General features: G+C 35.4%; 1 long non-coding RNA gene across 1 annotated transcript; it reads right to left on the bottom strand.

Annotated features, from left to right (window-relative positions):
* Positions 1–2,461: 2,461 nt before the first annotated feature.
* On the bottom strand, positions 2,462–9,988 carry LOC143676075 (uncharacterized). Its single transcript, XR_013171794.1, has 3 exons — positions 9,915–9,988; positions 6,043–6,159; positions 2,462–2,784 (listed from the first exon to the last, which is right to left on the bottom strand). It is a non-coding gene; the product is annotated as an uncharacterized LOC143676075 (long non-coding RNA).
* Positions 9,989–12,967: the final 2,979 nt, after the last annotated feature.

Raw genomic sequence — 12,967 nt, 5'->3', positions numbered from 1 at the left:
GCTTGTACCAATAAAATTCTTACATGAGTTTCAGAGTTCCTGTTACTCCACACCCATGTCGACCTCACATCATAAATTTTAATCTTTGATAAATCATATTAATGAGTTTTGAGATTTTTTTTAATGTGTCCTACATATGAACCTTTGGTCTGATAAATGGTTTGCAAATATTTTATCCCAGTTTGCAGTTGATCTGTCCATCTTTTTCACATAGTCTTTCACAAAGCAAAAAATTTTAATTTTGATGAGGTTCAACATCAATTTCTTCTTTATGGCATTTTGGGTGTTACATCTTAGAAATCTTTACCTAATTCAGAATTAAATAAATTCTAAAGAATTTCCCCTACTAATTTCTTCTAGAATTTTATAGCTTTTAAGTCCTGACTCATTTTAAGTTAAAATTTTTTATCAGATATGAGGTTTAGGCCAGGTTCAATTGCTCAGCGTTGTTTTTTTTTTTTTTTACATGGGCAGGCACCGGGAATCAAACCCGGGTCCTCGGGCTTGGCAGGCAAGCAGTCTTACCTGCTGAGCCACCGTGGCCCGCCCTCAGCATTGTTTTTTAAACATTTTTTGTAAGCACATTATTTAGTTACTATATTAACCAATAGCTTTTTAGTTGTTTTAGTTTTTATTTTCCAAATATAGTCTTTCATTATTTTCTAATTCTTTTGGTCACTTAGCTTTTTATTTTCTTTATGTTAATTTTCTTTATTTAGATTTCCTGGTCTATGCAGTCATTTTAAAAGTCATTTTTATACATTTTATTGCATGGCAGACAGTGAATGTGACTTGTACACTTTCTAATTTCTGGAATTCATAGTATTTGCCCTAACATTGAAAACTTTTAATAAAAGCATTCTATAAATATTTGAAGTAAAGGTCCTATATACTTGCTATATGCTATAAATTATGATAAATATGCATTAAATCAACCTCATCCAAAAATCATTCATATTCTCTTTTTTTTTGAGGGAGGGTGTTTGATACGTCAAAAGTAAGAGACATATGGAACTCTATTGTTTTCCTGTGAATTTCATTTTCATAGCAGATACTCTCTTAACTAACTTCCATTTTTTTACCCTGAGGTGAACAACTGTACATTATTCTGAATGTAAACACACTGGCGGGTGCCCATAGCCTGCTGAGAACTGGAGCCAGAAGACTGCTCTTTTTTGGACTCACACACTTATGACTTATGCATTTTCCAATTGAAGTTTATGCTATACAAGAGTCAGTTGTGTTTGTTTCCAATGTTATCATAATCTTATTATTTGAATTAGTATATAAATGAATGATATGTGAACATATGAAGAGAGCTTTTGCAACTATTAATTTAACGTTAGACACACTAAGCACAATGTCAAAAAAAGTGGTAAAATAAATGTGGTGCGATAATTGCAAAAGCTTTGGGACAATCATAAAATTCTAGAAGGTTCTACATGCAAATTGTTTCCAAAGAGTTTCCAAAGCCTTGTTCTTTGTTAAAGAAAAACCAATCGAAATCTGTGAACCCTACATTTGTCAATGTTGTTGCATGAGACTAATTATACAGAACTCTGCTCAAATAGAAAGAAAAGGTCTAGGGCCTCAGTTTTGTAAGTAAATATATGATTTTTGGATTTCAACTTAAGAATAGGTTTTAATATATTATAATTATTTATATTTTCCCATGTTTTCAACATAGCAAATCACGATTCCTTTAATCCAAAATCACATTATGTAGCGCGCCCTTAAAATCATTAACATAAGCCAAACTGTTTGCCAAGTTTAAATTTATTTTTACCTTGACTCACTACTTTGACATTAAAATTATTTTCCTCTGTATTTGTATTTGATTGTATACCTATTTTAACCTCTCATATTTATATTTTTCAATGTACTGTTATTGAGGTCTCCTAGAGAGTACATACTAGAATTTTGCTTTTTCTGAGTATTTATATATAGAATTTATTTCAGTTATTATTTTCACTGTAGATACATTTTATCTACTATCTATATCTTTTATTGTTTCTTTATTCTAAATTTTTCTTTTCCTTTTTTTTGTTAATAATAGATATTTTTATATCCCTCCCCAATTTTGGTTTGTGTAGTGAATATTTTTATTTCTGCCAATTTTTAAAAAAACAGCATAAACATATATTTTATGTTTTGCTAATAGTCAACATAAAACTTATATCTATTGATTTCTACTTTTTCTTTCCAACTTCCAGTTATTTTTTATTCACCATCAGTTTTTAATTACAGGGCGGGCCACAGGTGGCTCAGCAGGCAAAGTTCTTGCCTGCCATGCCGAAGACCCAGGTTCGATTTCTAGTACCTGCCCATGCAGAAAAAAGTCATAGCAGTATTAATAAAATATTACTTTACATTACATGTCTTTTATTTCAAGAATTATATCAACCATATATTAAGCACAAAGCACTAACAAAGTGAAAATTTCAATGTTCATTTTCGTGTTATAGTTTCCCAGTGTATTTTAGTTTTACATCATCTCTTGAATGCTGAACATGTCTTTATAGGTATCACTTTCAGTCTCTCTGATGAAACAATATAGAAATAAGCATTCTTTTCCTCCTTTGATAGGAAGAGAAAACGATGCTTTAAAAGAAAAAAAATGACAATCATAATGCACTGTTGCCATTAGAAGAATATCCTCAACCTCTCAGATTTGTAATTCTTTAGTGAAGTTGCCCAATACAAAATTGAATTATGTCTTCTATAAATATTAGCTTCCTCTTCTTCCTCTTGCTGTGGAATCTTGCATGAATACAAGTAGGTTGCCTGTATTTTATAGAGGAGACAAGCAAAGACAACTTCAGACCCCTGAGATTTCAGTATACACTCTGCATACATAGCAAGGCAAATACTCTTACTTAAAATAGTATAGCAAAGAAAAATAAAACACATTTACATAATAATGTCACAATTTTCTCTTAATGCAACCTGGGGGTTAAAAGCCTTCCCATTTAAGATTAGATCAAAGTTATTTGAAATGGAGATCTACAGCCCAGAGGGAGGAAGAGAGAAAAAGAGAGACATTAGATTTGGGATGAGAAAGGACAACAGAAACAGAGAAAGAGAAGCTTGAAGAAAAGAGGAAAGCGCAAGAAAGAAAGACAACCTGTTTAAAAACAGGTTAAAGACCTTAAAAAGTCTTTAACCTGTTTTTTTTACTAGATTAGATTATAATGGTTAATTGGTTGGTATAATGGTATTTAATAGGATCTCAGTGCTGGTGATGGTCTCTTTAAGGTATGAAATTGTTCGGTACTGATGAATAGCTACTGCAGACTCAGCCCTGTACTGGACGTTGTACGAAAGCAGCTTTACTCCATTTCCAGAGAGTCACCACATTCTAGTCTAAAAAAGCTTCTCTCATAGAGGGTTATTGTGAAAGTCATGATTCTGGAGCAAGCTTGATATCCACACCCATCTTTTTGTTGAGGGATGACAACAAATATTTGATGAACTATTATAATATGTACCCATTTTATTCAGTCTATTTATATAGACTGAAAAATACAGCTTAGTCCTCAGGAGAATTCAATGATTGTTTATTGAATGAATACAGGGAGGAATAAAGGTAAGAAAGGAAGGGAGAAAATAAGGAAGGAAGGAAGGAAAGAAGGAAAGAATGAAAAATTAGCACAGTGTTCTTTAACCCACAAATACATATTGGACTATGATTTCCATGGTGGAAGGATCCCTGCCTATTTTACTCTATGTTATTACCACTGTTCTCGTGCAATTAAAGATTTATGTTCTACTTCCAAAGGTGAAAATAATGTGTCCACTTTTCTCTGAAAGTATGAGTTTTAAATTCAGAGAGCAATTACTCACAAGGTGTAGGGATTTGGAGCTATGTACCCCAGAAAAACAAACATGTTCTTAAACCTAATTTATTCCTGTGGGTGTAAACCCATAGTAAGTTGGATCTTTTGACGGGGCTATTCAGTTAGGTGTCACCCACCTCACTGAGGCATGACCTTAATCCTATGACTAGAACCCTTTATAAATGAAATGAAGACAGAGACAGAGACAGAAAGCCACAGAAATAAAGCAAGAGGCTGAAAACAAAGAAACCCAAAAGAGAAGGGAAATATCAGCAGATACCACCAGGTTCCTTGCCATGTGGCAGAGGAGCCATGGATCGCTTGCAACCAGTCTCAAGGAAGAAAGCATCATCTTGATGATGCCTTGATTTGGGCATTTTCTAGCCTCAACCATAAGCAAATAAATTCCTTTTTTTAAAAAATCCTGAACTATTACTCGCTATTTGCCTTAAGCAGTCTAGAAAACTAAAACACAAGGTATAAATAAAACAAAGGTAATCTTTAGTGCCCCACTTTTGGTCTTCACCAGTCTTAGTAGGAGAAGAAAGGGGTCTATCTCTACCTCAGAGGATGAAAAAGAGTTGTAAACTTTTACCCCTTCAGATAAGTTTTAGAGAAGATATTGGCAGACAGTAGGGGAGGTATTATTTTTGAGGATCTGGTGTGCCATGCCCAGAGAAAGAGTCATTCTATCAGTAGAATTTGGCAGGACAACAGGAATTATACAGACAAAAGGGTATCCTGTAACCTCATGAAGCCCTGGCTCTTTCTCTGGGAGGCTGACTGGCTATAGCTCTAAGCCAGATGGATAAATATTCAAAGGTTGTGCCTCTTCGCAAACATAAGCAATCTGGCAATTCTTTAAAATTATATTTCTAAACATTATTTACATTCTTCTATTTTAAACACTTCACTTGTGCCTGTACTTAAATTGCTTCATTATAAGGAGGGTGCATTAGCCTGCTCTTAATTTTAAGCTTAGGAGTTTCAACAAATTTAGAGGACAACCCAGAGAAGTACTTCTAGAACTTGTGTCCCAATTGTAGCAACTGGTGAAGCTTTAAGAAATATATTCCAATTAAATAAAATTTTAAATACATACAAAAAAAAAAGAAATATAGATATCTTGTCTCCACTCTAGCCAATTGGTTCAGAGTCTTTGGAGGAGGGAATAAGCATCTTTTATTAAAAGCTCCTGAGATAATTCTTCTGTTGCCCAAGTATGAGAAGCACCAACTTTGGACCTTCAAGGTCCACAAATGGTTTACACAGACATTTCCCAGGAGCTTATTTGCTCTGCACAGTCTCAGCCCTCAGAGCAGACCTACAGTGCCAGCATCTGCCTTTTCATGGCATTCCCTGGCCATTCAAATGCCCATTCAAGTCTTACATTTTAGTCCCTTTGGGGATAAATTCTTGCAAACTGGTATATGCAAAGTTTAACGTCTAAAAGGGAATTCCCGAGTCTCCTATCAAAACATTAGTAATAGCTACAAAGCAAATATTTGTTGACTCAATGTGAAGTATAAAGAATCTAAAAGAATTCCAGGGAGAAAATTCTATACTAAGAACTGGCATCTATGCACGTATGTGGAATGGTAAAACTCCCACACTGAATGCTGATGGCTTACTTTTTCAAAGTGCCTGTGTCAGTTTAGTTACCATAGCCAAGTTTCCATAGGATAAATGGTTTGGAAGGAATGTCACTGCATTTGAAGTCATCATTAAAAGGAAAGCAAAACTGCTCATTCTGAAAACTAGTTAATTTATTTTTGCCTTTGCTGGCAAATTCCCGGCCAGAGGTTCATGGCCTCTCTGCAAATGTGGGCTTTCCCAGCCCTATTGATTCCTCAGGTCCGCCCCCCCCGTATTCCTTTTCAGAGCTTAGTTGGTTCTGTCTCTACTCATACACAGTGTGATTCCAAAATGTGTTCAGTCTTTTCAAACTATAACCTGATACTTGCCTCCTTTCATCTTTTGTCAATGGCCTACTTCTATTCCCTAAGAAGTGGAGGAAGAAGTAGGACCCTACCTTCCCTCTCTTCTCCTTACATTCCTCTCCTACAAGGTAAATGGAGTCAATTATAACAACGGCTTACCTCCCCTAGTACTGTGGTCCCCTTGCCCAAGCCTGTCATTGTTCTAATGGGGAAACATGCATGAGTAGAATAATACATTCATAAGGAGATGCTCCAAGGTGACTTACTTTCTCATCTCAGGGTCAAAGGCTGGTAAATCCATTGCCAATCCAATCTTCATAGATGAGACATAAGGTTACAACAGGGAGCAGGCGTTTCATAAGAGGAAGGGACTTGTGGGAGCCCTGGGGTTAGGAAAGGAATGTTGTGAGGTTAATAAGAGCTGACCCTGCTGCTTTTGGATGCTACAACCCACCATGGTGTTATGTAGTCTGTATATTATTTACAAATGTAGAACAATTCAGTGTATCCTAACAGAGGAGGAGAGTCTAAAACAATAGCCAAATTTTTTTTTAAATGAATATACTTTCAAGCCTTCATTTTAGGTTTACACTGGTTATTTTTAATTCCCAGCATGCTTTCCAAATGTCAGCTAAATAATATGGTGTCCACAACCACAGGCCAATTTTTGTGTGTCCCCTTGCTATGCACCATACTTTGAAATGGGCAAAAGAACAAAAGACCCAGCCCTGCCCTGAGGGAGCCTGCCTTATCTTTAACTTTCACTTGGTTATTACATTTCTTCAATTATAAAGAAAACCCTTGCATAAGGATTAGTTTCCAACTTTTGGAGAGCAAATATTGTATAAATGAAGTAAAAAAATGAGGTTTTTTTATAATTTTTTTTTTGCCTGTGCTAAATTAGAGTTGTCAGATAGACTTTTAAAATTAAAAAACAAGAGAAAAAGAAAACTTCTGGCCTTTGTAATCAATAATCTACTGGTAGGGCACCCAGAGCTTGTGATTACAGTCATTAGAACATGGCATCAATGCTGACCAGGGGAAACATTTCAAATTGTAATTTAACAATTAGAAAACACAATGTGTATCATAGATAATTGCACTTTCCTTTAAAGTTTTACGACATGGCTTTTGGTAGTGTATGATATTATGTGAAAACAAAAGGCAATTAACAGAAATGCAAACACAGTCTCTCTTTCACATTCTGCAAAAGGAGAAAAGTTAAAGATGGATAAATTCACATGCCAGTGCTGCTTTGAGGATGTGTAGGAGCCAGTGGTTTATGTGATGCAGCGTATATAAAAAAGGAACCAGTCCAACCATAGCCTTTTTGGAAAGAAGATTCTAAAGGCAGTTGTATATATTTAAATAGTTCTAGAGCTTGGGAGGCATGATGCTTTTTAAACCCTGTTTTATACATATGTAAATACATTGCACACACATGTAGTGTGAGTACATATGTGTGTGTGTGTGTATATATATATATATATAGACAAATTTACACACTCATACAAGTAAACCATCCATTCTAACAATAAGAATAGATTCAAATTCTTCACTTACGGATGAAAATTTCAAAGTTAGTGGTAATTTTTTTTTACCTTTTAGCCTGGGTGACAGTATAACTGATTGGATTCATATAAAATATGCCACATGACCTTTATGATTCTGGTATTTGGAAGAGGTATTAGATGTACTCCATTGCCTTGTGAATTTGTTCTGTGTGATTACCTTTTGTGGAACATAATTTGCCCTTTAATACATAAGCTAACCTGTGTTTTATTATTCCATGTTATAATGGCTTTCCACTTTGTTTACTTGTCAAACACCTTAAATCACTAAAATTTTTTTTTACCATAAAAAATTTTAAATGCTTTCTTTTTATAGTGTCATCATTCATTCATTTGTTCAACAAATATTTATCAAATACTTACCAGGAAGGGACAAGCAAAATGCTACAGTTTATCAAAGTTACACCAGATATACTCTGCCCTTAAGAAATTTATAGTCTATAGAAGAAATAATCGATATAAACAAAATACTATGATACCAGTAAAAGACAAAATAGGAGAGGTACAAGAAAGACCTTTGAGTTTTCAGGAATGCAAGCTTATCACTAAAAAATAAAACCATGCTAGTCTTCTAGGAGGAGAAAAGTTGAGGCCAGGGCTCGTAGGACTGGGGCACATACAAAGAGGACAATAGCTGAGGTGGAAGATACTGTGTGAACAGAGACCGGAAAGTAACAATGTGTTTTCTTTCCTCATTAATTTACTTTTCATAAAAGTGTGCCTTATTTCGTCAATCAAACTCCTAAGCTCTGAGAGGCTGTATAGCCTAGTTGCAAAGCTCACAAATGGTAGAGTTAGATTTCTGTAGATTGAATCCTTCCCCTCCCACTTATTGAATGGGCAAGTTATTTTGCCCTGCTGTGTTTTAATTTTCTTACCAGCAAATTGGGGATGATAGTAATAATATTTACCCCATATGATATATGTGAACATCAGGTGTTCACATTCGTTAACATGTTAGGGCAATGGCAGACCCATATTAAGCCAACAAAACTGCCAGTGAGAGAAACCAGCAGAGTTTTAAACATTCTTGTTAATAATATCTCTATTCTTTTCTCCTTTACCCTGCAGATACTTTTAAGCATTTGCCAAAGTATCAGATCTTTAGGACCTGGTAATTCAAAGATGATCGCATTGCCACAACCCTCAAATTACTTATATTTTGATAGAATTTACTGCTCCGTATAAAATCCACATTCAGTGTGAAAAGTTCTAACATTATAAGAACATACTGGAAGACAACAGAGGAAAAGGAATGAAATAAGAAAAATGTCACAGAGGATAGGTTATTGATGTTGCTTTGAAGGAGAAGTAGTTTGCCAGGTAGTGGAGGTAACACCGAGGTCCAGACAGACCAGAAAAATAAAATGAAAGGAAGAGTTATTAAACAATCTGGTATATTCAGCAAATAGAGAACAACGCAGATGACCAGGAGACAGTGAGGAATGAGTTTGGACTTGAGACAGGAGAGAGGGTCGGGTGTTGGAATGAGGTGGGTTGACTTCTAATGAATTTAAAGTGAGACTGAAAGGTAGAGTAAAGACAAAATCTACAAGTAAATCAAACAACTTTCACTGCATTTCATAATTCCTGGGAACAAAACTTATGTTAAATATCGAATAATAGTTTTGGGTCCAAATCATTTGAATAATTGTGATTAGACTTCTTTTCAGCATGCATGTACCTCGTACTCTGGCTGTTCGCTCATCTGCCCCCAATCACAGAGAACTCAACACTCAGTAGAAAGTTGCTTGGAATAATGTGGTCAGAAAAGCAGGTGTTTGAAATTAATTATAACTATGGCATTCGTACCACAAATAATTGATACTGATTTAGAAAATCCAATGAGTTTCACAATTATGTATTGACTATAAGTTATTAATATTTTTATTTCTAAAGTATTTACACCTCACCACTATTAGAATATATTTTTCTAAATACCTATCAGAACTCATGCACAAGTTTCACAAGGCACTTTTATCAACAGTGATTCCTTTACTGGCTTGATACTTAAAAAGTTAAACTTATTGAGTAATGAATATATACATGCATGCCATGTACTCCTCTTTCACAACAACCCTTGAGAAAGCTACTGAAATACTTTGTTATGCTGAGAAACCCTGAGGTTCAGAAAGAACAAATAATTTCCTGACGAGCAAGTAGCTGCTAATTTGTGGATCTATATTTCAGTTTAGATCTGTTTATCTCCCTGATCTGCACAACTTTCCACTGTATAACCACACTACACTGCTTACCTTTACTCACTGTGTCCATAGGTTTTTATACCTGTGCCTTAAGTGAGCCTCTCACCTCCCCATATTCACATAAAAGGGCATGAAATAAAGAGCCACTCCTTTCAGTTTTGCATGTTCCTACAGTGTTGAATCTTGGGGCAAGGGGCAGGACAAGCATGTGCATTAAGTGCAACAAAACCATTTTTAAAATAGAAGCTGGTATTTAGAATTACGCATAAATGCTCCCCACAGGAGAGCAGAGTTATGTGTGAGCTGACAGGCAATTGAAAGCTATGGGTGAGAGTCAACAGCAGCAGATGTAACAAAACTCACCTTGAGGATGAGGAATATTATGCAGAGCTTAGCACACAATTACAATATTCATCTTGGTTGTCCCACAAGAGGGTGAACCTGAATCTAGGAAATTTAGAGAAAAAGCAGATGGAAAGATCCAAGTCTCATTTGGAGAGAAACCTGTCATGTGGAGGAGGGCTGCCAGGAGGGAAAATTCCCTCCAGTCCATTGAAGAAACCACAGGCTTAAAGAGTCTCAAGAAGACAAATCAGCTAAGTAGGTCATGGGCACATGAGAAAATGTCAGGGATTATTTTTTTCGCACATGGAGGACTTGTTCAGAAGGAGATCTCAGCAAGGTTGCTGAATGTTGAGCTGTGCCAAGGTTTTAAGTCCTTTCTTACTGAGAAGAATGATCCCAAATCCTGAGAGGACAATGAAAAGACAGATGGGAGTTGGAGTTAAGTTAAATCAATGGAGTGTAAGAGTTCACAGACACAGGGTTTAGGAACTGGATGAATCCTGAGACTGGGATACTTTGCCTGATACAGTGTAGATATTCCAACAATACTTAAATTACTAAATGAACTGAAAGAAGGAAATGGAGAATAGAAGGGGAAAAAGAAACAACAACAAGTAAGGAGATGAGAGTTCCTGGAAATCCTCAGCTGAACTATTGAGGAAACATAAATCTGTATCTTAAATAGAAATTAGGTGAATCTGAAATCTGAATATGTTGAAAACACTTATTAGAACATAGAAAGGAAGCTAATGAAGATGATATGTTTTGGAAACAAACAAATTGGATTTGAATCCCATCTCTGTCATTTTTAGTTGGTGATTTCAGGCAAGTATTTTCCACTCATGTCTGAATCACCTCTTGTGTAAAGTTAAAAGAGCAATATCTTCTTTTCAGTGTAATGTAGGGGCTAAATGATACTAAGAATGTAAAATACACACTCATATAAAGAATATAACATCAGATGCAAAGAACGTATACAAAAAATACTGGTTTTCTCCTTCCTCCTTCTCACACTGAAAAATTAAATTTAAAAGACTTCTAGCCTCATTTGGCAGAAAAGTTTTTTTTTTTTGTAATATAAACTGACTAATGAAAAACAAAACAAGGAACTTTGTGTAATATCTTAATATATTGGCATATTAGAGAGGTCACAATAAATGATAGGACTTAGATTTGCAAGAACAGCCCAATGATGGATTTACTAATGCTGCCGGAAATGCTACATACCAGAAATGGGTTGGTTTTTATAAAGGGCATTTATTAAGTTACAAGTTTACAGTTCTAAGTCCATAAAAATATTCAACTAAGGACCCAGAGAAAGATACCTTGACTCCAGAAAGCCCATCTGGGAAGGCACACGGTTGTGCCTGCTGGTCCTTTGGCTTCTCGTTTCAGCTTTCCCTGGGGGCATTTTCTTTCCACATCTCCCAATGTTCTGTCTGTGTCAACTCTGAAGCCTTTTCTAAAATGGTTCCCTATTAAAGGACTCCAGTAAGGTATCTACCTTGAATGAGTGGAGACACATCTCCATGGAAACCACCGAATCAAAAGGTCCCATCTACAGGGTGGGACACATCTCCATGGAAAGAACTTAATCAAAAAGATCCCACCCAACAATATTGAATCAGGATTAAAGAACATGGCTTTTCTGGGGTACACAGCAGTTTCACGCCAACACAGTTGGTTATTACTTCTTCTTTGGGAATAGGCCAGAAATGTGTAAACATTAGTTGAATGAATACACAAATAAATGTACACACAAATAAATGTACTGAGTCTACATGGCTGGATCTCAGCACAGATAGACCAGGGATCCCTTGATTCTGAACTCCCCCTGAGTCAAGTTTCAAGAAACAAGGTGCCAAGACCTAAGAGGGACATAACTTATCTAGCAGGGGATGGGTTAGCAGGTAACACATGGAACAGAGACATTTATTTAAACAATTTGGACTGAATTAGCAAGAAATTTCCTTAACCCATTTTTCTTGAGATTTGTACATGTACCATAAGGAAATCAATATCTGCTTATCTGAAAATCTCCAAATAAATTACCTATTAATTTCATCTTTCCAAATGCCAATGAACTTTCTCCTTGATTTTTATTCTGTCAGGATAGCCCGTTAAGATTCTCGCCCCTAACAGACATGCTCCACTTCTGGGCAGTGGTCGTGCTGTTTAAATAACCAAGAGGATCAATTCAAACACCCGTGGTCATTCCCCCTGGAGATGCTTGAGTTGTGTAGCATTTGGAGTAGATTTACATACTCAATGAAATGTAATCTTTTCAAAAAATAGTTAAAGGCACAGCTCTCTTCAAGTAAACATCAGAAATGTTAACCTTATCCATTAAAGGGCAGCCATGTTTTATACTGAAATCTTATTGGGAAAAGCAATTCTAAGAGCTAAATCCCAGGATTCTCTTTGGTTTCTGAGATGCACATTGTCACCACTCCAAAACTTAAGCTGCTACCCAAGGAATAAAACCCTATAGTTTACCTCAAGAATCTTTTAGTGATGCATCCAAAGGAAATATATTGGATATTTTTATTGTTGATTATTTGAAAGAGAGTGGGAAAAAGGGCCAGGTAATAAATAAGTTTGGCTTCCTAGGACTTAAAGTGTCTGTCACAAATATTTAATTCTGCCAAATACAAAAGAGCCATAGATAGTCCTTCATTCTGTGTGGCAGGATTTAACTTTAGGACATTATTTGTTGTCCTGAGATAAGGGTTTCAAGGTCTTTTCTTTCCAAATCTTTTTCAGTAAAATATTTTTGAGCATTCATAAATAATTTATGTATTTTCATTGATTACTAGTAATAATTTACTATTTTACACATAAACACCATAAAACACAAAATAGAAATTATAAAGATGAGGTAAAGATAATCAATCAAATTATCACTTAACAATGGTATAGTACTTTCAGGTGAGAAATGTGGTTAAAAATGTTTTAGTATTTTGAAAACTGGAGTCAACGCTTTCTGTTACAACTCTCATAATGTCTGGATCATCTAAGATCAATTCATTATGCGATTTTGAATGGTTAGTGTGCCTGAAAAAGACACTTTA

This window comes from Tamandua tetradactyla, chromosome 3, assembly GCF_023851605.1.
Source record: "Tamandua tetradactyla isolate mTamTet1 chromosome 3, mTamTet1.pri, whole genome shotgun sequence".
NCBI classification, from domain to species: Eukaryota; Metazoa; Chordata; class Mammalia; order Pilosa; family Myrmecophagidae; genus Tamandua; species Tamandua tetradactyla.
The sequence above is the reverse complement of the archived record's forward strand: the minus strand, read 5'-3'. Positions and strand labels throughout refer to the sequence as shown.